The following is a 27,945-nucleotide window of genomic DNA, read 5'->3' as shown; positions in this document are numbered from 1 at the left end:
CTGGAATGCTTAGTCCTATCAAGGTAGAAGGAGAGAGCCCTTCGGACGTCCAGTGCGTGGCCTTCCTTCCAGTCAATTAACTGTTTCGTTTCTTTAATTTCCCATCTTGATAATGTATATATCCACTAGTTAGCATTACGTTTTAATAACTATATTATTCTATTGTATTTTATCATTTTTGTAAGCCATGCTGAGTAGACTTTGTCTAGGGGGCGGGGTATAAATCTAAATAAAGTAAAAGTAAAGCTTATGCTCAATTGGTGTGGATGGGGATGGAAACAACGTTGGAAGTATGATGGGTTGATTTAAGTGGAAGTCTGACACCACCTTGAGTAGAAAAGATACATCAGGGTACAGAGTGACCTTATCAGGGTGCATTTGGAGATATGGAGGGTCAGATCTGAGAGCAGATAACTCGCTACGTCTTCTTGCCGAAGTTATCGCCACAAGAAAGGCGGTCTTGAAAGACAGCAATTTGTCACTACAGGTTGCCATAGGCTCAAATGGCGGTTTTGTAAGAGCTTCAAGGATGAGTTGGAGTGACCACTGAGGTACAATATGTTGAGATGGTGGCCTGATGTTCTGCAGACCTTTAAGAAATTTTTTGACAGTGGGGTGAGAAAAAAGCTTAACGGAGCGGGATCCAGGAGGTTGGTGAGCCACTATGGCGGAGATATATATACTTTAATAGTGGAGTGTTCCAGTCCAAGATTAAAGAGATGCAGAATGAAGGTAAGTATGGTTGTGAGGGATGTAGGGATTGAGGTAAGTCCTTTAGATAAGCTTTATGAAGGAAGTCAATTTGTTCTGGTATAGGCAAGATGTAGACGGTTTCTGAGCCTGATCTAGGACTGCATGGAATTTGGGGTTATCCTCTAAGCCGCGAGGGGCAGTGACCAGACATCCAGATGGAGAACGGCTCCGTTGTTCTGGAAGAGGACCAATGGTATCTAAGGTAGGTGAAACATCTCCTCTGTTATTTCTTTGAGGTGGGCGAACTAAGGCTGTCGCGGCCACCACGGGGCAATGAGAATCGCATCTGTTCAGTACTGAATGATTCTGGTTATCGTCCTGAGCAATTGAGGTATCACAGGGAAAATGTAAAAGAGTTCTCCAGACCACGGAATCATTAATGAATCTCCGAGCGACTTCCTGTCTACGCCCACTCTTGAGCAATACTTGAGGCATTTGGTGTTGAGACAGGATGCAAAAAGGTCTATCGATGGTTGGCCCCACATGAGATAGATGTCTCGAAAGACTGTGTCGTTGAGGGACCGTTTGTGCATCCTGGTGGGGAGCCTGCTGAGGCGGTCCGCCAAGTAGTTGGCCTCTGAGGAAATATGGATTGCTTGAGGAAAGATCTGGTGGCTGCGGCACCATTCCCAAAACTTCATGATTAAGCGAAGGAGAGGCAGGGATCGAGTTCCCCCTTGTCAGTTTATATAATGCATGGCCGTAGTATTGTCGGTCACAAGCTGTACCGCTCTCCCCCCCATACATGGGAGAACGGCTTGAAAGGCCTTCATGATAGCTAGCATTTCTAGCTGGTTTATGTGGAGCATTCTTTCTGTCTTTGTCCACAGGGCGTGAATCTGAAGTTCCTGGCAATGTGCCCCCCCATCCCAAAGGGCTGGCATCTGCTGTTACTTCTATGGAACAGGTAAGGAGGTTGGAACGATCTTCTCACTAATAGATTGTGAGCAGATGTCCACCAGGTGAGGTGGTCTGCCACATTTGGTGGTACCGTCAGCTTTTTTAGTGGACTGTCTATTGAGGGGTTGAATTGGGAGAGAAACCAGGCTTGCAAAGTTCGGAGTTTCAGTCTGGCATCGGGAACGACTGGCATTGTGGAGGCCATCAGACCGAGCACATGCTGAGTATCGAGAGACGTTACTGACCCAAAGGGCATGAATCATCATAACGCTTTTTGGATCTTTAAGATTCTTTGAGGTGGCAGAAATGCCCTTGCTTGTGTAGCATTTAGCTGAGCCCCTATGTAGTTGACAAGCTGTGACGGTTCCAGATGGGATTTTTCTCGATTTATTTCCAAGCCTAACTTGTTTAAGGTGTCGAACGTGATTTTCGTGGCCAGAAGGGCGTCATGATAGGATTTAGCAAAGAGAAGCCAGTCATCAATATAGGGGAAGAGTTTTACTCCCTTGGTACGGAGGTAGGCGACCATGGGGGCCATATACTTTGTGAATGTCCTGGGGGCTGTAGAGAGCCCGAAGGGGAGGGCAGCAAACTGGTAGGTTGTGGGACTTGAGGAATTGGCGGTGAGACGGATAGATTGATATATGAAAGTAAGCGTCCTTGAGGTTGACGGTGACAAACCAGCTCCCCTGGGATAGAAGAGGGAGCATGGAGTCAAGTGTTAGCATACGGAATTTCTTATAGTGTATGTATTCATTAAGGTCTCTAAGGTCCATGATGGGTCTAATACCACCATCCTTCTTAGGGACCGCAAAATAGCGAGAGAAAAAGCCTCCGCTCAAGTCAAAGGATGGGACTTTAACTATGGCCCCTTTATGGAGATGAGATTTCCTCCTGTAGAAGGAATGAAAAAGGGGTAAAGGTAAAGGTAAAGGTTCCCCTTGACAATTTTTGTCCAGTCGTGTCCGACTCTAGGGGGCGGCGCTCATCCCTCTCTTCAAGCCATAGAGCCAGTGTTTTGTCCGAAGACAATCTTTCCGTGGTTACATGGCCAGTCTGATTTAGACACGGAACGCTGTTTACCTTCCCACCGAGATGGTACCTATTTATCTACTCACATTTGCATGCTTTCGAACCGCTAGGTTGGCGGGAGCTGGGACAAGCAACGGGCGCTCATTCCGTCGCGTGGATTCAATCTTACGACTGCTTGGTCTTCTGACCCTGCAGCACAGGCTTCTGCGGTTTAGCCCACAGCGCCACCACGACCCTTAAAGGGGTGGCCTTAACAAAGTTTGGCGGAGGAATTCGGGAGAACTCAATCAAGTAGCCCCTTTCGATGATGGCCAAACCCACTTGTCGGTAGTAATCCTCCACCACTCTGGGAGGAACGGGAAAAGTCTTGTGGAGCTATGTGAGTAAAAAGGTGAATTGCTTACCCCAACGTTGCTGTTTACGAAAAGGCTGTTTGGAGCCAGAGTAGGATTGTTGCTTGAATTGCAGGGTGTTTTTTGTTTTGTTTTGTTTTGTTTTGCGTCTGGTAAACCCATTCCTGCTGTTGCTGCTTGTTGTATCAAAAGGGCTGGTATGGAAGTGCTGGTTGGTAGAAGGGCTTCTTGTTAGAGGGTTTCTGGTATTTATACGGTTGGTACGGTATGTACGACTTAGAAGTCTTCCTCTTCTTATGGATGTTTTCCATTACATCGTCAGTCTTGGAATTAAACAGCCCTGCAGCGTCAAAAGGGAGGTCTTCAATCTTAGCCTTGGTATCATCCAGGATATTAGCCACCTTGAGCCAGGCATGTCATCTAACTGCAACAGAGGTTAGCATGGCTTTGGAAGCAGTATCAGCGGTATGTTTTGCTGCTGTCCTTTGCTGTTTTGCAAGGGTGTTAGCCTCTGTGTAAATATTGAGAGCCACAATCTTTGATGGGTCTGGCATGGCTTGAAGTGGGGGGAGAATCTTGTCCCACAGGTGCTTCTGGTAGGCACCCATTGCAGCCTGGTAGTCCGAAATTCTAATCATTAGTGCGGCAAGAGAATAAAACTTTTTCCCCGAGGGAGTCAATTTTCCGTCCTTCCCTGTTCACAGGTGTTGTGGAGGACCTGCTATGGGATTTATATTGAGTGGCCTCAACCATAAAGGAATTAGGCACAGGATGTTTGACCAAAAAGTCCGAATCCGACCCATGTGTTTTATAATGGCACTCGATCTTTTGTGGGATCTGAGGAGTCAAGAATGACTTATCCCAAGAGATTTTAACAAGGTCAAGAAGTGCTGGATTGAGGCTCAGACTAGGAGGAAGTGTTTTGTCCTGTACCATATCGTGAAAAACTAAATATTTTTCTTGTTGGGATATCTGCGCATCAAGTTGTAAGGCCTTAGCCATGCACAGTATAAGTTGAGCATATGATGTGTAGTCCTCTAGAGGTGATTGGGGTTGGCTATCAATGACACCCATACCTGGCATGTCAGATTCACCAGAGGACGATGAATTGTCATTTTGAGATGATCGAAAGACCAGAGAGGTAGAGCAGTGTAGACTCAGTACTGGAGCCCTAAAAATATTGTAAATAAATAAATAAATAAATATGGGATGTCTCAGATTGAGTAGATGCAGAGAAAGGTTCTGTATCAAGGCCATGGGGGCCAGAGTAAAGCGTGGTAGCCTGTACCATAAGACAGTTCCTAGCGTGTTTAGATCGCTTGGGGGATATGGTAGACTCCAGTATCCTCCCCCTTTTTCAGGATGGCTTGAATTGGTGTGTAGCAATATCCTCTCGGGCTTCCATCGGAGGAGCTGTGGAGGGGTAAACATGGCGGCAGAGGGTAGGCTGAACCTCTGAAATCCTCCCGATAGGTACATCCATGGTATGGAGGTGGATGGTACCTGTCAAAATACAGGTGACCATACTGTGGTGGACCCTCTGGATAGTAGCATTGCTGCTCAAGTCTGTAAGGCTGGTATGGAGAGGCATGTTTGCGCTTCTCTGTTCTCTTTTTTGGAGTGCATATCGAGGACTCCTGCTCACATTCAGACTCGGTGCCTGCCCGCCCTGAATATTGAGGGCTAAGAGGAGCTACGGCCAGGCTGGAAAGTGCATCAGCCCCAAATCAGCCTGAGCTTGGATACGTGCTTAGCATTGCATGAGACATTTGGGCTGGAGGAATGGCACGATCCTCCCTGTCTGAAAGCCCAATAGCTTCCCTTGAAGAATCCTCCACCAGTATAGGAACCATGGGAAGAGGTCTGTGTGACAAACCCAGACCTACTGGGATATGCCCCACTTTCACTAAGCTGCCACCAACCATTCCCTATAAGAAGTCACACAGACCAGGGATGGATTTTTAACAAATAAAAGAATAAGGTTTATTTAAACAACACACAGGGAAAATAAAATGATCAGGTGAATAAGATACAGTAACGTGGCTTAGTCTCAATCATACATACACACAGTTTGGTTCACACAGAACACTTAACTTGAAGCACAGACCCTGAACCTATCAGTTCTGGCTAACCATACAGACACCTGAACCTATCAGGTTGGTACTGACTGACACACAGTAGTACCCTGTCTGACACACAGACTCCCACTCAAGCTTCTTCTCTCAGCTCTCCTCCAGCTTCTAAACTTCTCCACACAGGATCCACATATATATACAGTACAGCCCCTCCTCCTGATGTCCCGCCTTCCACTCCCCATAGGATGGAACTTTCCCTCCAAACCCATGACAGACAGGTAACATCAGTGCTGTATGTAACACCTCCCCTCTTTATAAGTTGTTTTGTAGGGGGAAAGCTAAGGTGCTTTTCTCCAAAAAAAACAACCTGGATCCAAAACATACAAAAACAGTCATATAATAACATACAATACCATACTTACTTATACTTACACTCTAAGTTAAACATTTACCATTTTCAATACATCAAGTTACCTTTATTCATACAAACCAACATGTTTAATAAACAAGCACATTTAACCTTTGGTCACCAAAATATATACATAGTCCATGTTTCTTTCGCCGTCTTCATTCTTCAGGTCTTCTTGACAAGGCGTCAGCAACACAGTTCACTGACCCTCTGACCACCTTCACTTCAAAGTCATAGTCCTGCAGGTTTAAAGCCCACCTCATAAGTTTACTATTGTGGGTTTTCATTGTCTTTAACCATTGCAGTGGTGAATGGTCAGTGCACAGAATAAAATGTCTTCCCCAGATGTAAGGCTTGGCCTTCTGGATCGCGTAGACTATGGCCAGGCACTCCTTTACCACGGTTGCCAAATGTCTCTCACCTTTCTGGAGTTTCCTACTCAGGTAGGACACTGGATGCTGGTCACCATTTTCATCCTCCTGGCAAAGAACTGCTCCTACCCCGCTGTTAGACGCATCGGTGTAGATGATGAACTCCCGGTCGAAGTCTGGAGCACGCAGCACTGGATAGTTGATGAGGGCCTCCTTCAACCTCTGGAACGCCTCCTCACAGTCGCTGGTCCACGGGATGCGGTCATCAGTCTTCTTCCTCGTCAGATCGGTCAGCGGAGCCGCAATCTCGCTAAACCTCGGGATGAACTTTCTGTAGTAGCCCACCAACCCAAGAAATGACTTGACTTTTTTCTTGGTGTTAGGTCTGGGCCAATCACGAACTGCTTCTATCTTAGCCTCTAGGGGTTTTATCACTCCTCCCCCTACTATGTGACCCAAGTATTTTATTTCTGGGCTACCCAGCTGACACTTGCTCGCCTTTACCGTTAGCCCTGCTGCACTTAACCTCTGCAGCACTAACTCCAGGTGTTTCAGGTGATCTTCCCAGGTATTACTGAAGATCCCTATGTCGTCAATGTAGGCCACAGTAAAGTCACTGAGCCCTGCTAAGGTCTGGTCCATCAGCCTTTGGAATGTGGCTGGTGCATTTCTGAGACCAAAGCTCAGGACTCGAAACTCATAGAGACCAAAAGGGTTGCAAAAGGCGGTCTTTTCTTGATCCCTGGGATCAATTCTTAATTGCCAATATCCCTTTACCAGGTCCAATGATGAGATGAACCGACAACCCCCTATGGTTTCAATCAGGTTGTCTAGCCTGGGCATTGGGTAGGCATCAGGAGTGGTTACGCGGTTTAATTTCCTGTAATCTACACAAAACCTAATGCTCCCATCAGGCTTGTCCACTAGGACTATCGGAGAGGACCAAGGACTAGAAGAGGGGACGATTATGTTCTCCCTAAGCATCTCGTCCAGCTCCTTCCGCACCTTGTCCCTATAGGGTCCCGTCACTCGGTATGGGGATACTGCTTGCGGGGGTGCATCCCCTGTGTGGATCCGATGCATCACTCCCTTCACTATCCCCGGCTTATTGGAAAACACCTTTTGATATTTGATGAGCAGCATTTTTAGTTCTTGCTGCTGGTCTTGGGTGAGTGCAGGACTGATCTTTACCTCCTCTGGGTTGTATTTTACTTCCCCTCTACCCTCCCAGAAGGGTAATTCAGCTTCCTCACTCTCAGCTGCTTTTATCGCAAATAAAACCCTCTGTTCCCCTCTGTAGTAGGGTTTTAGGGCATTCACATGTACCACCCTCCTTGCTTGGTTCTCCTCCTGCTCTATAAGGTAGTTCAGGTCTGACATCTTGGAAATGACCCTATATGGTCCTGCCCATTTGAGCTGCAGTTTGTTCTCTCTGCAGGGCCTAAGCCAAAGCACTTCCTCCCCTGGGTCAAAGTGCCTCTCTCTAGCTTTGTGGTCATACCATGTTTTCTGTCTGACCTTCTGAGCTTGCAGGTTTTCTGCTGCTAGCTCTAGGTTTCTCTTTAGGTCATTCATCAAGGTGTCTATGTATGTCACAACGTCTTGTGGGTCATCCTGGGTGATCTGCTCCCAATTTTGTTTGATCAAATCAAGGGGCCCTTTCACCCTTCTCCCAAATAAAAGTTCAAACGGACTGAACCCGGTACTGGCTTGTGGCACTGATCAATAAGCAAACAAAAGAGATTGCAGCTTCTGGTCCCAATTGTTTGGATTCTCTGCCAAGTAAGCCCTAATCATGCGCATTAGAGTCCCATTGAACTTCTCAGTTAACCCATTACTTTCAGGGTGATAGGCAGTGGTTTCCTTGTGTTTAATTCCACAGATTTGCCATAAGCGTTTCATGAGCTTCGATGTGAACGATGCGCCCAAATCTGTGATTATTTCTGAGGCAAATCCCATCCTGGACATATACCCCACCAAGGCATCTGCCACTGTGTTAGTTTCAATGTTAGTCAAGGGTATGGCTTCAGGGTACCTTGTGGCATGGTCCACAATGGTGAGAATGAACCTGTTCCCCCTCTTTGTGGCCTTGGGCAAAGGTCCCACAATATCCACCCCTATGCATTTGAACGGAGTGTCAATCACAGGCAAAGGGCACAACTTTGCTTTGGTCCTGTCGCGGCTATTCCCCTGCCTTTGACACACATCACATTGTTTACAGAATTCTTTGATCTGCTTCCCTATTTCAGGCCAGTAAAAATTCTGTGTGATTCTCTGCTGTGTTTTGTTCACCCCTAAGTGCGCAGCAAACATGTCAGAGTGCCCCCTTTGTAAGATCATGGGGCGATACTTTTCAGGTACCACTAGCTGACTTCTGATCCCATCTCCCCCTTTTGAGATATTCCTCAGGGTCTCTCTATACAAAATTCCCTTTTTCTCATGAAATCTCACTGGGGTTTCAGGTGTTAGCTGGGCGTCTGTCACCTGTTCAAAACATTTTTGGAGAGTGGCGTCTGCCTTTTGCTCTTGGCCAAATCGGCTGTCTGTGGTTAAGGTTTCCACCACAGCTTCGGAACTCCCCCCACCTGCTTCCGTCTCGGGCTCATCAGTACCCCCCTGAACTGTCTCCGTGGTGGCTTGTGAACGTGTAATCACTAGCACCCTTTTCACATGTTCAGCCAGGTCATTTCCCACGAGCACGGCTGCTGGCAGAGTCGATGAAATCGCTAGCCGCCAAACTCCCCTCCAGCCTTGAAAGTTCATAGGTACCTCAGCTACTGGCAGCGAGATTACCTGTCCCTCAATCCCTGCCACCTTTATGCTCTCATTTGGGATTATATACTCCCTAGGAATAATATCTGGATGGCACAGGGTCACCTGGGAACAAGTATCCCTTAGCCCCCTATACTGATGGTCAAGTATTCCTACGTCCACCCCTGCGGTTTCAAACAACTGCGAATCTGTTCTCACTAGCAAGCAGCGCTTGACCTCCACCAGAGGACCATTTTCCTCAGCCTGATCAGCAGGTGTAACTGTTCCAGATTGAGTAGCCATGGCAACAGGCTCCCTCAGTGACAAGGAGCTTTGCTCTTTCTGGACACAGAACACTGCTTTTGGCTTGGTTCCACTCAAATCATGAGGCACATTTCCTTTTAGCTGCTTTAATTTCTCACACTCTGAGATTAGATGGCCCTTTCCTTGACAGAAATAACATTTTCTGCTGTATTTGGAGTCTTTCTCATCTGGTTTTGGTTTTCCCTCCAAAATCTGATTCCTGGACTGGCTCTGCCCAGAAGTTTTATCAACAAAATGGCCGCCCATTTTTGGCGGGCTCTGAACTAACCCTTTGGAGTACTTAGGGTCCCATGTTTCCCTCATGTTTTCTTCAGAATAATTCAGGTTTTGATGTTGTGCCTTAACCTGTGTGCCTTCTTTTGGTTTCTTTTCTAGCTGCAATTCCTTCTCTTTTATTCTCAAAACCAGCTCCTTTTGCTTAGCCTCAAACTCAGCCCTGATCTGTAAAATTTCTTCCTCAGCCCTAGCTTTTATCTCTTTTACTTTTTCTTCAGTCTTATCTCTGATTTCTTTTAATTTAATGTCTTTTTGCTGATTATATTTTTCAAGATCTTGCTCACTTTGTCTGGCCTGAGCCTCATACTTTTCTTTCTTTGACATTTCTTCCACTGATAAATTGTTAATAAACTTATTTAGGAAATCCAATTCTAATTGTACCATTCTAATTTGGTGTTTCAGTTCCATCTCTTTTATCCTCATGTCCATTCCCCTTTTCTTGGCATCTGCCTCTGCCTGACTGATTTCAGCTCTTTCTCTGGCCTCCCTTTCCAATAGTCTCATTCTATATTCATGCTGTTGGGCTAGGAGCATTCTTCTGAGTTCTGAGGTCAGTTCTCCCGTGCTGTCACCCTGCACTGAGCCAAATTCATCCTCAGAACCTTGGTCAACCTGGGGGTCTTTCACTTCACCCATTTCTGCCATTTGGCTTCGAGTCAAGGGCATAATCCCCCCCCAGAACAGGCTGCTTTCAAAAGTCAAGCCTCAAAATAAAGCGACCACTTTTTTTTTCTCTTTTCTTTTGCCTCAGAACCAGCCTTCTATAGATTGCTGCTGTTCTTCAGCACTAACTTGCAACTGTTGCAAGCCAGAGTCTACCCCACTCTGCTAGGCCTCTCAGCAGGCAGGCTAGATCACTGCTACTCCCACAGTTTTGCCTCAGCTTTTTTCCCGCCAAAACAGGTTGCCTCAGAGCTCCCTAATCTAGTCCCCAGTTGGCACGTTCTTCCACTAGCGCACCTCCCCGTGAGGTACGCCTAGAAGATTACCTACGCGCCCTCAGATTGTCCCTGACTAGACCCCCCTTGCTCTGGGCACACTTGCCAAGGCTTTGCTGGACCACTGGACCACTGGACCAGTCGTATCCCACACGCTGGACACCAATCAATGTGACAAACCCAGACCTACTGGGATATGCCCCACTTTCACTAAGCTGCCACCAACCATTCCCTATAAGAAGTCACACAGACCAGGGATGGATTTTTAACAAATAAAAGAATAAGGTTTATTTAAACAACACACAGGGAAAATAAAATGATCAGGTGAATAAGATACAGTAACGTGGCTTAGTCTCAATCATACATACACACAGTTTGGTTCACACAGAACACTTAACTTGAAGCACAGACCCTGAACCTATCAGTTCTGGCTAACCATACAGACACCTGAACCTATCAGGTTGGTACTGACTGACACACAGTAGTACCCTGTCTGACACACAGACTCCCACTCAAGCTTCTTCTCTCAGCTCTCCTCCAGCTTCTAAACTTCTCCACACAGGATCCACATATATATACAGTACAGCCCCTCCTCCTGATGTCCCGCCTTCCACTCCCCATAGGATGGAACTTTCCCTCCAAACCCATGACAGACAGGTAACATCAGTGCTGTATGTAACAGTCTGGTACTTGGCGTAGCAGCCCTCTTTTGCCTCTTAACCTTATCTTTGCCTTTTTTCTTTTTCATAGGATCATCGGACCGTGCTTGAGCCTTAGCAGAGGCTGGTTTAGGCGGCTTATGGGAGTTCTTGGATTTGGTAAGTGAAGAAGTTATACTGGATAGAGGCTGCTCGACCGGGCTAGGAGCTGTTTTAGTAGCCTCCGGGCGAGGAGGATTAGGTGAAGGGAGGGATGTTACCTCTATATTAGGGTTCAGAGTCTTTTCGTACAGAAAGGACCTCAATCGCTGAAGACACAGCTTAATAGCCTGTTTAGAAAGGCTCCTGCACATGGTGCACGAATGGGTTTGATGGGATTCCCCAAGACAAAAAAGGCACTGATCTTGTCTGTCTGTTAGCGAAATCTTTCTCAGGCAAACGGAGCACGTTTTGAAGCCCCGAGGGGCCATAAAACAAACAAAGGAATATGGGAGAAAAATTAAAAGGGGGAATGGGGGGGGGAGGCAGGAAGGGCAATAGAACAACAAAAAGACAAAAAAAAATCAATGTTCTATCACCCTAATAAGTAAAAAGAAGAACAAGAAAATAAGAAAATGCAGATTCAGGGGAAAATAGCTAATATGCTAGGAATTACTTTCCTTGCTCGCTCTGCTGTTCCAAACGTCCTACTCGAAGGGCAGAACAAAAGGAACTGAAAGGAAGGTTGAGGAGGCAGAGCGGGCGCCTTGGGGAGGACTAAATTATTTCTTTTTTCTTAAACTCTAGAATGTTCCGAACGTCCTGCGCAGGCGCAGAACAAACCCATTTGTGTGCATTCACAGAGGCCACTACGAAGAACACTATATCTAAGTGTGCCCTTGTTTTCCATGCTTCCTATGCAAGTCAGGTGATATGGACACTTGCAAGTGAGCAGACTGATAGTATACTTTACTGCCAGGCAAGTTTTATATATTCACGGGCAAGAATTTAATAGAACATGAATTAATATTACAATACCAGACTTCTTAGGATGAAATCACGTTAATAAAGTGACCACAGAGCTGAATCAAGTTGCCATATATTTACAATGGGCGTGTTCACACAACACCAACAAAGCCAGGAACTGTGGAAATCCTGGTCTGTGGTGTTTGCAGTCTGTTTTTTTAAACTCACCTTTAACAAGCAGATCTGGCACAGATATCTGCAAAGAATTGGTCAAAAGCTAGCTATTTGTTCAATGTTTTAGTGGTCCAATACAAGTTTCACCTGCCCTTCCCTTTGTATTGTGTAAGAACCAAAAGACTTTGTTTTTTTCTAAACATCATGTTATTGCATGCTGCTCCACTGCTCCCGTTTTCAACAGGACTATCTGTGTCATCTGGTAGATGGCAGGTTCCTTTTTCTGGGTGGTGTTTTTTTTTTTCAACAAACCCAAGAAAAATGCCAAGCACAAGCCCTGGATTCTTTTCTAGTTTGTTGCAAGGCAGCACCATGAGAACCTGCTGAAAACTGATCAAACCAACCAGAGAGCAAAACTCCACACTTAGTTTCTCCATCTGCAAGGAGAAGCAAATACATAGCATGCACCAGAACACTGTTCATTCATGTTGAACCAGAGTTCCTGCAGATATCTGACCTGTGTCATGTGAACACATCCACTGTTTAAACCTTCAATTTATCAGGAACACAAACATAAGTCTTCTCAAAAACAATGACACTTGAGTGTGAATCAGAGTTATTAACATTTGCGTGAGGTTTGCAAAAAAAAGTCAGTGTGTAGCAGACCTCAATGTGCAGCAGATTACATTCTTTACTGTTTCACAGGAAAGTGAACAAAGTCAATCCAACTCAAATGCACAGTTTCACATTCAGTCACCATTGGACTCCCTCTGTTATCACACCTGGAGACAAGCAAAACATCAAACATTCACATACCATGAAATCAATATATAAAGATAACAACTTCCTTCTGTGAAGTACTCTGAAATAGGAGGGAAGGGGCCGTTCACTCACTTTGCACAGTGTTTTGGAGTTCCACAGGAGATATTTTTGGTGCACATTAGCAATTGCCAGAGCGTTTTGGAGTATCAGAAAACAAAGCAATGCCTTTAGAAGGCTAGACTCACTCACAAATCTGGACTCCTAGTTAGGTCATCCAAGGTAGAAAGGTGAAAGACAAGACACCAAATTAAAATGCATTCACCCTTTTCAGAAATAATAGTCACATAGTAGAACAGAATGGATAGTTTTAACGGTGATCTCTGTGGAGAAACGTCTGGAGAACAGCTACAGGGCAGCAGCAGTAGAGGAAGGTGATGCTTGCAAAGGATTTTTCACAGACAATGGCAGTGGCACTCAAGCTAATTTTTGTTAGTACCACACAGAAGGCAGCAATGGTAAACCACTGAACTTTTCTTACCCTAAAATCACATGAAATCCAGTGAAACAAGACACAATGCTGTAAAACACATACAACTGGAATATGGAACATGAGAAATATGAATCAAGGTAAACTGTAAACTATACAGCAACTAATTGATCAAACACTGCAGTAGTGTACTTGGCATGAACAAAGTACTGTATATCAAAATCTTTTATAGAATGTCCAGGAGAAAACTGATCACAAACCAAAATAAGACGTGCTGATAATGATAGGTGAGTGTAGAACACAAAAATAACTAACAAAGCAGAAAAAGGGCTTTCAGAATTCTGTGAAGCCAACAGTTTACTGCAAGTACATGCCTCAAACAAATGAACAGATGACTATACAAAAGGACATCATCAGTTTGCCGATTTAAAAATCACATAGATGATGTAACTGGAAATAAGAAATGGAGAAGCTACCTGCCAAAACAAGACCAGGAGCAGACTGTGGTAATGACCACAAATTATATCCAAAATTGAAGTAAAGCTGAAAAAGAACACTAAAATAATCACAGTACCAAAATATGATTTAAACATTTCTAAAGAAATGAAAGTCCATGTAAAGGACAGGCTTGTACTACTAAACTCAACTGACATCAACATCAACTAGAAGAACTGTGGATTGAAACCAGATACTGTATACTAATAGAGAAGAATACAAAAAAAAAAACTGCCTGTAATGAAAAGTCTAGATGGATGGCAGAAGAACCATTGACAATTGGTAAGGACAGACAAAAGCAAAAGTAAAAGCTGACAGAAGTAGGGTCAGAATCTGGAATGCAACTTTTCAGCAACTATTGTATAGTAACAAAGAGAACTAAGCACTGTCTGGATGCTGTGCTGGAATGGATGAGGGAATAACAGACTGAACGTGGACAAGACAGAGATCATGTGAGTGGGTACCCCTAGTATCTGCAGGCTAGGGGCCTCCCTATCATTTGGGCGGTACTCTTTCCATGAAGGATGAGATTCGCAGTCTGGGCATACTTATGGGCCCTGTGCTACCAATGGAATCTCGGTAGCATTGGTGGTTCCGTCTACCTTTTTGCAACTGAAGAGGACCGCCTAGTGGCATCCCTACCTTGACACCAGAGCCCTTACGACGCTGGTCCACACACTGGTAGTCTTGAGATTAGACTACTGTAATGCTCTTTATGTGGGGCTACCCACGAAGATCCTATGGAAACTCCAGCAAATCCACAACATGGCAGCTCGTTTGCTGAGTGGGGTGAAGAAATATTAACATACATCTCCCATACTGGGCTGCCTTGCACTGGTTACCTGTTTATTTCCATGCCAGCTTCAAGGTGATGACTGACATACAAGGCCCTAAATGGTTTGGGACCTCAAACCCTGACAGAACGCCTCCTCCTGATGAGATCTCCCCAACCTACTCACTCAGCCCAGCTGGAGCAGTTTAGATTACTGATTCCAAGAGAGGCCTAGAAACAGAAAATTAAAAACCGAGCCTTCAAGAAGCCTTCAATAGAAATCAAACAAACAAACAAACAAATAGGAATTGTCAAAATGACATTTTTCTTTGAAGAGGAATCCGATGACAAAGAACCAGAAATTTTGAAAAGTGAAGTGAATCAGCCCTGAAAGCACTGGGAATAAATACATTTCCAGGGATAGATGGGATAGCAATAGAACTATTTCAAGCCACGGAGACTAGATCTACCAAAATCCTAAGAAGAATATGGCAACAAATATGGAATAGCAAAACAGTGACTCACAGACTGGAAATGTTCAATGCACATTCTTGAAAAGAGATGCCAAAAAGTGCAGTAACTACAGGACCCATGCACTAATTTCCCATGCAAGCAAACTTATGTTCAAGGTGTTGCAACAAAGTTTTTATCAAGGAAGAAATGCCTGATGTTCAAGCTGGAGTCCCAAAAAGAAGAGGCACTGGAGACCATATGGCAAATATATGCTGCCTACTGAAGTACACCAAAGAATTTCAAAGATCAGTCTATGATTTAAGGACTGCATCAAAGCCTTTAACTGTGTGGATCATAACAAACGATGGATTGTTCTAAAGCAGTGGTTTGCAAACTTGGGTCTCCAGGTGTTCTTAGACTAAAATTCCTAGAAGCCTTCACCACTAGCTGTGCTAGTCAGGATTTCTGGGAGCTGGATGTATCACAGTACTTGATTGTCCTGACGTATAACCTGTATTGTGGACAAAACTACTGTGAGGACACAACATGGTGAAACAGAATGGTTTCCCACAGGTCAATGTGTCAGACAAGCTGCATTACATTTAGAAGGAGTGAAAATTAGTGGAAGAAACAACATACAGATGATGCCATATTATCGTCAGAAAACAACAATGACAAGAAATGATTTCTGATTAAAGTGAAAAAAGAAAGTGCCAAAGTAGGACTAAAGCTCAACATAAAGATGACAAAAATCATGACTAGAAAAGAAATACAGAGGTTTAATGCTGACTATGAAGAAACTGAAATTGTTAAAGATTTTTGTATACTTCAACTGCATCATCTGTCCAAATGGAAGCAGTAGCCAAAAAAAATCGGAAACAGACTGAAACTCAGAAAGGCAGCAATGAACTAGAGAGGTAATCAAATGAAACCCACTGGAGGCCAAGGCCAAGATAATCCACACTGTTCCATTCCCTATCACTTACATATTGATGGGAAAACTGTACTGTGAAAAAAGCCAATTGGGAGGGAATGAACTGTCTAAAGTACACTGCTGGAGGATAGCTTGGTGGATACCCTGAACTGCCAGACAGACAATCAAGTGGATCCTAGATTAAATCAAGCCTGAATATTCTCCAGAAGTAAAAATAATGATTTGCCCAAAGTACATGACTAACCAGAAAAGAAAATAACATTGGGAAGAGTTGAAGGCAGCAGAAAAGAGGAAGATAAAATATGAAATGGACTGACTCCATAAAGGAAGCCACAGCCTTGAGTTTGGAAGAGTTATGCAAGGATATTAATGACAAAACATTTTGGAAGCCATTTATTCACAGTTTTGCCATAAGTAGGAAGAGACCTGGCAGCATGTAACAACACCACTACCAATTATTATACTCCTACATAGCAACAGATATTCTAGTGTCTCCCAGGCAGCCTGGCTTCTTCCTAGGCTAGGGATGAGAAGAAGGCAGGTCTTGAACCTCAGGAACACACTAAGTGTTGGGCATAGCTTGGACTCCAGAGAATGAGTTATGTGAGCTCTGTTTCAGGTAACATGTTGTAAGTTAGAACTGGGAAGAGTTAGGTAGTTATTATCAAAGCCAGCCCCAAATTTGTGAATCCCTATAAAAACATGAATTATCCAACTTTATTTACTAGATAGTCTCCTTGATCAAAGACACAAGAACAATCAGTAAAAAAAAAGTCTCATGCTATAGTAGCATAGTCTCCTTGATCAAAGACACAAGAACAATCAGTAAAAAAAAAGTCTCATGCTATAGTAGCATCCTATAGCTTGGATTCAACAGCCTATTCTGCAGCACAAACAAGAGGCCAGACTTTTGACGACCAGGTTAATTTTAGGGCACTCTCATGTTTTTCTAAAGCATTTTTCTAGTCTCCCTTTGATTAGGAAAAGTAAAGTCACCAGGCTGATGGAAGAGCCAACCAAAGTTCTCTGAACAAAACATACTTTCTCAATCCATCTTAATTTGCTTTTAGATCTAAACATAAAACAATTACAGCATTAAAAACCGGTAGATAATGTTTCTTGAAAGCTAACTGGGAAAATTCTGTGCTGCTAATCTTGCAAGACCTTTAACTGACATATGTAAAGTATTTTGTTAAAATACCATGGAGACACCAAAGCAGAAGCATTAATATGATTACATTTCTATTCACGTACAGAATCTCACAACAACCTTAAGACAATGCCTACTCAGTGCCTGGATGCCAAAACAGGGTGTTTCTCATGGACTCGGGATTGTAATCTGAGTTAACATCTGTAATAAGCAGTTAAGTGGATCACTGCAAGTTTTGGAGTGTACTGTCATCAACTTGCTGATAAAACTGGCTCTCTCTCAATCAGGCATCTCAATATCATGGTCTAGACTGGATGATGCTTAATAGAAAAGCTGAAGCCAGAGAAATTGGTGGGGTAATCTAATCCTTTTGCAGAAGAGTCAACAGTTATGACTGTGAGCTATCTGGAGCTTTATCAGTCAGGCAAGCAGCTAAATGTTGCTCAATTCAGCTTGCCACTGGATTTAAAAACAAAAATAACAGATGGCAGGTGAGGGTGCAGAGCCTAGCATCACTTAAATCTGAACCAATGGATCAAGCTTTAGCAGATTTTAGTTGTGCTTCTTTAACTAGACATGGGAGCTTCATATTCATATTCTTGGGGATATGAATACAAAGCACAGCACCACAGGTGCCATGGAGGTCCATTCCTCCCTGCCCCCTCCCCCAGAACTAGCCTGGTCCACTCACCGGGACTCACATGGCACACACATCCATCATCAGTAACATCATGTTCATTGCAGAAGTAGCCCAGTTGGTGCTTCCCTGCCTCCCTGCACTGCTAACTACTCTGGCAAGGAGGCAGGATGACAAGTCTCCCCATTAAACTGCTGAGTGTTCAACACGTCAGGAAGGCAGGGAGGTGCCAACCAGGCTACTTCCATGATTGGTGTGATGTTACTGAAGATGGATGTACACACCACACAAAGCCCAGTGAGTGGATGCATCTGGTTCTGGAGGGAGGGTCCAAAGGGCCCAGCCACCTGTGGTGGCGATCTCCTTCAGGAGACAAATAAGAATATCCCATCTTTATCTGTTAAACCTAAGGCTTGACTATGAGAATATCTGCTGTATGTGAGGCTGTCCTTGAAAACCTAACCGCAGTAAGACAGAGGTGCTCCTGATCAGTCAAAAAGCAAATCAGGGAACAGAGATTCAGCTTATGCTGGATGGTGTTACTGTCCCTGAATACTCAGGTTAGCAGCATAGGTGTGGTCCTGGATTCAGTCCTGAATCTTGATGCCACACTCTGGTGGTGGTCAGGAATATGTTTCCACAGTTAAAGCTAACATGTCTGCTGAGATGCCTGAATCTGGCTCCAGTGACACATACCTTAGTCCCATCCCATCTAGTTTATAGTAACATGCTCTACATAAGGCTGCCTTTAAAGATTGGCCAGAAATGTTAGCTGGTTCAAACTGCTGCAACCAGAGTGCTGTCTACAGGCAGTTATGGGGAGCATATAACTCCCGTGCAATTGGGTACCTGTCCATTTTCAGGCCCAATTCAAAGCAGTGATTATTACGTATAAGGGCCTATATAGTCTGGGCTCAAAAGTCTAAAAGACCTTTCTCTTGATCCCACCAGCTTCACAGACACATTTGATGTGAATGAAAGAACTGGCATTTTCAGTGGCTATTGCCAGATTATGGAATGCCTTCACTTGGAAATTGAGTTGGCCCCCTCCCTACATCACTTTATGTGAAGAAAAAAAAAACCTTTAGGAAGTTTTAACAAATGAACACAACTAAGTTTTATGGCAGGATGTGATACATTTTTTCCTTGCCATGTTGAGTCTCTCTTTTTCTAAGTGTTCTAAAACTGGGGAAGGTGCAATTTCAAATATTGTTATACATGTAACTTTTAAATGCTGTAACTTGTTATTTTAAAAATGGTACTGTTTTTATCTATTTATGAGCCACTTTGTGTCCCTATACTGAGAGAAAGGAGGCACAGAAATAACATACATAAATAAAATTTGTTTTTGCTTCATCCACAAACCCTCCAGTTCTCTCACAAATTGCCCACATTTGCTTCCTACACAGACATGTTACAGCCTATTTTATGTCTTTGGCTAAAATATTTACTTGCACATTTAGTATTCTTGGTTCCAGGTCTTCTGATCTATGCGCTTGTTACAGAAAAACCTTGCAAAATCTCTGTGAGTTAGCTCTTGTAAACCTATTACCCTGTTTCCCCGAAACCCTAGTATAAATTTTCAGGATGCTTGTAATATAAGCCGTCCCCCAAAATAAGCCCCACTTACGAGAAACCCTGCCCTCCACCATTGTGCAGCAACCAGAAGAAGATGACATGAGTGTATTTGAATAAATGTAGATTGTTCTACGTTAAAAAAAATTAAAACATCCCCTGAAAATAAGTCCTAATGCGTTTTATTTTGGAGTAAAAATTAATGTAAGACCCTGTCTTATTTTCAGGGAAAGACGGGAAGTATACAGAACTTTATTAACTGTGTTGCTACTATATTGCAAAGGCCCTGGTTAGGTTATTTTCTGTCATCAAGAATAAAGCTCAAAAATGACTATCTTTTGGCAGGCTTCAGAAAGGTTTGCGGTTCTGTCTGGCTTTTTAAAAAATATTCCTCCTTTGATCCTTCATTTTATAGATTAGATTTATTTTTCAACATTTCTAGGCAGCTGAATTAGCTTTCTTAATGGCTTGTAAGTAAACTGTTTACACATATACTGTAAACATAACTTATCCAAAATAAACAATGATGTGGCATTTGGATTAGGTACTTGAAAAAGATTTCATATTGTTTGTTCATAGTTGTGTTGCCTATTGTATAATCCATATAAAAATGCCAAGAATCAGTCCCTTATTTTACTTTGCCTTTATTCTGAAAATTTCAAAGTTATCAGATATGTGAAGTATACTGTCTCTAGTACTTTTCAGTTTACACTAGATAGTTCAGTTTATTTTGCTATACAAACAATTAAACAAACTACAGAATCATGAGACCTGCAGAGTTCTTTCCCTTCACTGAAGTTAGGCTATTACCACTCTACTTCAATGGAGTTTACAACTACATCTCCTACATCCCTGCAGCTGGTGAATGTACCTATCAATGCTAGTGGTCTACAGGCCGCTCTAGTGTTTTCACTACCAGAAGTCACCAAGTCCTCCAGACTATTTCGACTACCCCACTGTTTTCCACCAGTCTTCAGAACCTCTACATGGTCACAGCGATACCAAGAGCCATTCCTATGCTCAAATAACCAGAGCACTGACAGCAGCTGCTAAGGCCGTTCCTCCCTGTTGTGCTGGCAAGTCATGGCAATAGGCGAGATGCCTTCCTACCGAGTATGGCTCGCTCCCATAGCAGGAAGACGAACCGGTTCTCCGGGGGCGATGAGAATTTGGGGCACATGGACTGAGAGTATTCACACGGTCCTCCGAGGCTGCCTACCAAGGAAGGTTGCCAATATGTGGCATGAAGAATGAAAAGGCCCACAACTGTCGGTTGCCAGGTCGGAGTCAAAGCAAGTCCAGAGACCCAAAGCTTCCTTCCGCTCACCCGTGCACTGCAAACAAGCCAGCAACCCACGCCATCGCTCACAACCTTCAACGCCAGGCGCCACTTCCTTCCCCCCCCCAACCTCCCGTACGCTTTTCGGGACACGAGACATAGGGGAGGCCGGTGCTTGACGAAAGGCCTAGGCGAGTTCTTTCCAAAGGGCGGCGACAGCAGGACAGACAACGGCCAGGGCGGGAGAGCAGAAAGCCGGGAAAGGGTCGCGCCTGAAAGGGAAGGTGTAATGCTAACACGCTGCAGTTTACCTGAGGTCGCGGAAAGAGAGTCTCTCGGATCCAAAGGCCAATCCTCAGCCTCAACAACACAAGATGGCTGCCGCGCCGCCACGCAAGGTCATGTGATCTCGTTGCCCTGACTCCGCCCCTTTCCTCCCGAGACAGGCGAGGAAGCGGCCCGAGGAACGGGCTCCTTGAATGCGAGGGAAATGCTTCGGCCGTTGGGAGCCAACGGAGAGAGGTGCTCGCCTCAGAAGTAGAACAGGCCAACCGGCGTCTCCGTATCGAGTACGAAGGCCGCGGTGGTGCCCTCTTTTCCTCACACACGCTCCCGGCAGGCGGACGGGGAGAAGACCATCCGCTTCGCTCCTTCCATAAGCATACGCTGAGGAGAAAATCGACCCTTGCTCTACGGTTCTCTTGCTCATAGAAAGAGAGGAGTTAGAGGCACTAAATCTGTATGAAGTGGTCCTGAGTATGCTGAGTTTCTTAAAGCTGTCCAGGAAAAAAAAAACCCAGCGGCCTCTTTATTTATGTGCTGCCTTTCTCTCCAGAAGGAGATTCACAGTGGCTCACAGCCAGTGAAAAAAACATAGCCCAGTTTAAATCACTATAAGACACGATGTTAAAAACAATTTTAAAAATAGCAGTATTTCAGCACGACATGAAAACACTAACCATCCACTTTATTCTATTTATTTATTTAAAATATTCCTATGGCAGTTGTAGGTTTTTCGGGCTATTTGGCCGTGTTCTGGAGATTTTTCTTCCTAACGTTTCGCCAGTCTCTGTGGTGGGCATCTTCAGACGACTGGAGTTAGAACTCTTGTGTTCTGGTCTAGTGTGGGGGGTAGTTGATAGTTAAGCTCATTTTGTTTTTATGTTTCATTTTGAAAACTGTTTGGGCTCTTATGATTTGGGCTTACAGCAGGTCCAGTAAATGTAAAGGACAGTTTAAAGGGTGATTAGCCAGGTTAGGGCTGGTCACAATAAACAAGCATGGACCTCAGAACTGGGGTGGTAGGAAGACTTGAGCCTTTGCCAAGACTCTACAAGGAGACCTCAGCCTCTTTGCACTAAAAATAATTTATCAGAAAAAAATAGTTATTGTAGTAGTTGAGTTCTCCCAGAAATAACTAGATGTACAATCAATGTATTACATTCTTACTACTTAACAGATTGCATCTGTATACAAACTGTCTGTAGTTTCTCACCCTGTAGCTTCAGTGGATTACTTCTTCAGTTTTAGTAGTATGAGAGAAAGAGAAAAGCTTCTATCTACTTTCACACACCAGATGTAATTTTACATCTTGCACACCAGATGTAATTTTGTATACTCTTACACTTGCCCTTTTTTGAAGCTAAGCAGCGGCGTTTCTCTAATCTCATGACATTTTGTTGCCCCTTTCCAACTGTACAACATACTTTTTTGGTGTGGGGACCAGTACAGTATTCTAGGAACGGCCCATTGTGGATTTCTATAGATTAGGCATCCTTCAGTCTCAAAAGACTATGGTAACATGCTCTGTATGGAGGACTTGGAACAACATCTAGTGTGGCTGAGAAGGCCAATTTGAGAGTGACAATTCCTTCCATACAATCTGTCCTGTCCAGCTTCCTGATTTTGCTGGTTTCCGAACTGCCTCTTTGCCTTGGCCTGCTGGACAAGTGTCTCTTCAAAATGGGAGAGGCCATGATGCCTCGCCTGCCTCCAGGCTGCACATGCAGATGTTAAGGTTTCCCATCTATTGAGGTCCATTCCTAAGGCCTTCAGATCTCGCTTGCAGATGTCCTTGTATCACACCTGTGGTCTCCCTTTGGGGCAATTTCCCTGTACCAATTCTCCATACAGGAGATCTTTTGGAATCTGACCATCAGCCATTCTCACGACATGCCCAAGCCAACGTAGACATTTCAGTTTCAGTAATGTATACATGCTATAAATTCCAGCTCGTTCTAGGACTACTCTATTTGGAACTTTGTCCTGCCAGGTGATACCAAAAACGCATCGGACACAATGCACATGGAACGTGTTCAGCTTCCTCTCCTGCCATGCACAAAGGGTCCAGGACTCACTGCAGTACAGGAGTGTGCTCAGGACACAGGCTCTATAGACCTGGATCTTGGTATATGCTGTCAGCTTCTTAAGCCATACTCTCTTTGTGAGTTTAGAGAACGTGGTACCTGCTTTTGCCAGTGCGTTTATCCAGCTTGACATCTAGGGAAAGAGTGTCAGAGATCGTTGAGCCAAGGTACACAAAGTTATGAACAACCTCCAATTCTTGTGTGGAGATGGTAATGGAGGGAGTTGAGTCCACACCCTGGCCCATGACTTGTGTTTTCTTCAGGCTGATTGTTAGTCCAAAGTCTTGGCAGGCCTTGCTAAAGTGATTCATGAGTTGTTGGAGGTCTTCACAGAGTGGTCAACAACAGCTGCATCATCATCAGTGAAGAGGAAGTCCCGCATGCATTTCAGCTGGACTTTGGTCTTTGCTCTCAATCTAGAGAGATTAAAGAGCTTTCCATCTGATCTAGTCCGGAGATAGACACCTTCTGTTGCAGTTTCAAAGGTGTGCTTCAACATGATAGCAAAAAAGATCCCAAACAGGGTTGGTGCGAGGACACAGCCCTGATTCACTCCACTTCGAATGTCAAAGGGATCTGATGTTGAGCCATCAAAAACTACTGTGCCCTTCATTTCCTCATGAAAGGATCTGATAATGTTAAGGAGTTGAGGTGGACACCCAATCTTGGGAAGTATTTTAAAAAGGCCATCCCTGCTAACCAAATCAAAAACCTTTGTGAGATCTATGAAGGCCACAAAGAGTGGCTGTTGTTCCCTACATTTCTCCTGTGTCTGAGGTGGATCTATTAGCTCAAAATCCACACTGTGATTCTGGATAAAGCCAAAACCCTGCCCTCTCAGACCATGCGGTCAGAGAGAACAAAGGTCAGCCTAGAAAAAAAAATACCTCACCAAATAAAATGTCCTCCCAAACACAGCTCACCTCTTACCTCAGTTTCTCTTTAGGAAAAGGGGATTTCTATAAGACCAATATAATATTTGCAGACTGGCTGGTTTCTAATTTCTTCCAAAACCATTATATAAAATGTTTACTTTGACTGCTGCGGCCAGACTACTCAGTGGAGTGAGAAAATACCAACATATCTCCCCCACTCTGGCCGCATTGCATTGGCTGCCCATCCGATTCCGCATTGACTTCAAAGTATTGATGCTTACTTATAAAGTCCTAAACGGTTTAGGACCTCAATACCTGGTGGAACGCCTTCTCCCACCAAGATCTACCTGTGTCACTCGTGCGAGCCAGGAGGTGAGGCTGAGGAGCCTGACGCCGAGAGAGGCCCGGAATGAGAAGACTAGAAATCGGGCCTTCTCGGCGGTGGCTCCTCGCCTATGGAACAACTTACCTCCTGAGATTCGCGCAGCTCCCTCGCTGGGCATTTTTACGAAACAATTAAAAACACTCATGTATAGGCAGGCCTTCCCAACAGCTTATCCCTGACTATCTTTTTTCTTCTAATATTCCTTTGATCTTTATCTTTGTTCACTTGTAATGTTTTTTAAAATTTATTGTTGTTGGATTGTAAGCCGCCTAGAGTGGTCGAATAAGACCAGATAGGCGGGATAGAAATCAAGTAAATAAATAAATAAATAAATAAATAAATAAATAAATATTAGGTGTTTTAAAAATTAAAATGGGTATTGCAATCATATATATATATATATATATATATATATATATATATATATATATATATATATATATATATATATATATATATATATATATATATATATATATATATGATTGCAATAGCCATTTTAATAATAACAAATACAGTATGACAAATTCATGATTTATTAAGACTATTAAATAAGTATGTATAATACAACTAAAATAGGTGGAGTTGTCAGTCTTGAACCTTGCCCCTGAAAAACAGTTCTAGGGGCCCTGCAAACATGCAGACATTGAGGATATAACCTCCCTTCCCTATTCTACTCTTTAAACAAGTGATGAAAAATGTGTGACTCATGGCCTTTGCTGTGGGAACACACTGGGCTTCCTCAGTGATACAGATCTACTTGCTCAGCCTTAAGAGTCAACTCATTCTTTTGTAACTTTGGTCTTCCTGAAAAACCCACAACAACCTTTTGTAACTTTCTTCATTTTTGAAATCCTGCCCATCCAAAGGATTTTCAGGAGTAAACACAGCTTGTAGAATTATCCACAATTTAAATACCAGCTTATCTCAGAAATAAATTTGTCCACTGATGTTAAGATTCTGATGCCGTATTAAGATCTCAGCATGTTCTCATATATAGGGGAAAGGGGCAAATTGAAAGAGGGCATTTTGAAATATGTGCATAGAATCATCAGCAGACTGAATCTGTTTAAGTTTCCAGATGTATTTCACTATTTCGTCTTCCTGCTGTCTCTCAAATGTTTTCAAGGCCAATCTTCAAAAAGTTTCTCTTATTGTCAGAATAGGATGCATGTAAGGACTTTCAGTTCCAACACTTTCTTGTTACATGGCATTAAATTCTTTCAGACCTACAGCAATAAAATGAATTAGTGCCCTTTTCATTACTAACCCTGCTCAGAATTTGCAAGCTAAAGGATGTAACTTCTTTTCTTGAGTCAATGAATCTCATGTCAGGTCTTCATCTTTTCCTGTTGCTTTTTATTTTTCTTAACATTGCCTTTTCCAGTGAGCCTTGTCTTCTCATTGTGTAAGTCAGATAGCTGCAGTTTGTTTTAGCTTTTATGGAAAGTTCAATCCTGGTTTCATTTAGAACCCTTTATTTATCTTCCTAATTGTTCAGGATATCCACAAAGCCCTTGTCTGATACAAAATTTCAAATGAACAGTTTTTTAATGTCAACTTTCTTAATTGCTCAGTGTTCCTGTTTATCTGAATCTTATGCAGTTTTCCAGATGGTATGTCCTGCATATAGATTGAACAGACAGGGAAATAAACGGTATCCTTGTCTCACTCACACCTTTTGCTTTGTGATTTCTGCAATGCCAAAGCTTTTTAAATTCTTTAGCCACTAGAGGGCATACAATCACAGGACAAAACTAGAGAAAGCGATATGCCACTTCATAAGGTCTGGTGCTGCATAAATACCAGCTCCTCACTTGAGGAATATAAGAGCTTGGTGATAGAACACCTTTTGAGAAAGCATTAGAGGCTGAAAAGTATTCTGCCTCTCTTTCTGCCATAGCTGTAATCTAGGGTTAGCGTCCTTAAGGCTTAAACAAAACTAATATTGTACTGTAGTTTGTCCTTCATTTTCTTCATCAAACTCACCATTTAGGGAAAGAGAGGTGGTTATGCTTGAGCAGTAGCACATTGATGGACACTGAAGTGACTGACTAACCTAATACAAGCCTGGACAATACGTTAACAGTGCAGGCAGATTCAATGACCCTGTGCTTGATGGGTTATCAACAAGTTACATCCTTACTGTTTCACTTGTTTCTTCCTTTGTGCATCCTTGATTCTTTTTCTTTCAAATTCTTTAGCTCTTTAAGCACATTTCACCAGAAATTTCAGTTTTGAGTAAGAGCTTCCCAAATGACATAGTCAATGAGCATTAGGTTCAACCCTTAGGGTCTCTAAGGTTTAAACAATGATACAGAAATATGAGTATGCCTTCGCTGGGATCAGACTCATGAATGAAAAACCACACATACTTTTTGTTTTTTTAAAAAAACTGTTTTATGTTCATGATACACAATACATATTGGCTGGAATCCCATTGCTTACTGTATTGATCACATTAAATTAGGGCAATTGAATCAGTGGGGATTTGGTAAGTCAACTCCTCTGTAAACTCTATTAAGTTAAATTGGCCTACTGTAGCTGATGTGCATTGCGTTTTGTTTCCTAAAGTTTTCCTTATAGTATATTATGATCGTGTTTCCATTGTGAGCTGCTTCCAAGAACCTTGTGGCTGAGAGGTGGCCTGTATTAGTATCAGATAGATAATGAAATATTTTAACTAAATGTATGATACAGATGTCTTGCTCTTTATTGGTATCAATACATAGTAGTAGAAAAAATTTTTTATGCAAACTGGAAAATTAGCAGAAGTTAACAAAAACACACAAACAACCTTCAAAATCATAAACAGAAATACAAATGGCAAGGACTAGAACATTAGTTATCTATCCTACTAATATCTGTAGTTATTTTTTATTTAGCTTCTGTCTTAAAGTGAGAACAAAAATCTGTAATTTAATTCAGATCAGGCAGGGGGCAGATGGAGACAATATGTTTCAAGAATTCCTGCAACAGGCTACACCTCATTTGCCTATCATATAGTATCTTCTTCAGTCATTAATAAAAGTAGCAGGTTACTGAGTCCTTAAGAAAACTTCAAAATATTCCATACTATTACTTGCTTCCTCATTGCAACTGGGCAACTATACTTGTCCTTGAAATATCACAGTTGTGTGCCATTTGGGCAGCTGCTGGTTATTTTTCCTCATCTTGTCTAACCTTCCTCAGTAGAACTCAGTTATGTTTTAAAAAACAAGAAGTTATCAATTAATAGGAATCCATTAAAAGTAATCAATTTCTGTTGCTTATGGTAATATTTGATTTGTTACAGTGTTTTAAAAATGACTTGTTCATTGCATTCTGTACTGCTTTTTACCTACTTTCATTACTCAAAACTAAAACTTTAGATCCAATTAGACCATGCCATACAACTGGAAAAAAATCCTGCAAAATGCCTGTAAAATCACCCTTTAAATGTAACAGGAAAACATTACTTATTACACCAATAAAATTAACTAACTCCCACTGATTTGCTTAAAACCTGTTGTGCAACTTACTCTGCATAAGGCTGATGATGTCATCAGCTGTGGCAATTTGTGAAGGTTAGGGAAATTAGTTTCAAATACAAGTAAAAAAAGTCTCAAATACAAGTAAATGGCATTGTAGCAGAGTGCAAACAACCTCCTTGGTTGAAATGATTCATATTGCCCTTCGTTAAATAATGGTTAAATTATTTTGTTGTTATACTGTATATGCTGTCGAACAGCTTCTGACTCTTGGCCATGTTTTAGTAAACTATACATTAAAACACCTTTTATCTCTGTACAGAATAAAACAAACACAGTTAAATT

At 42.9% G+C, this 27,945-nt stretch overlaps 1 protein-coding gene across 4 annotated transcripts in view; it reads right to left on the bottom strand.

Moving 5' to 3' along the window:
* GIGYF2 (GRB10 interacting GYF protein 2) overlaps positions 1 to 20,953 on the bottom strand; it is a 138,016-nt gene extending 117,063 nt beyond the window's left edge. For 3 of the 4 annotated variants that reach the window (XM_020787360.3, XM_020787359.3, XM_078389361.1), the window contains exon 1: positions 20,816 to 20,933. The gene's annotated coding sequence lies outside the window, so the exon portion shown is untranslated. Of the gene's footprint in view, positions 1 to 20,815 lie in introns of all 4 variants that reach the window. The other variant, XM_020787358.3, reaches the window with a different exon arrangement.
* Between the last annotated feature and the right edge of the window lie 6,992 nt (positions 20,954 to 27,945).

This window comes from Pogona vitticeps, chromosome 3 (assembly GCF_051106095.1).
Source record: "Pogona vitticeps strain Pit_001003342236 chromosome 3, PviZW2.1, whole genome shotgun sequence".
NCBI lineage: Eukaryota > Metazoa > Chordata > Lepidosauria > Squamata > Agamidae > Pogona > Pogona vitticeps.
This window is presented reverse-complemented; position numbering and strand designations above follow the sequence as displayed.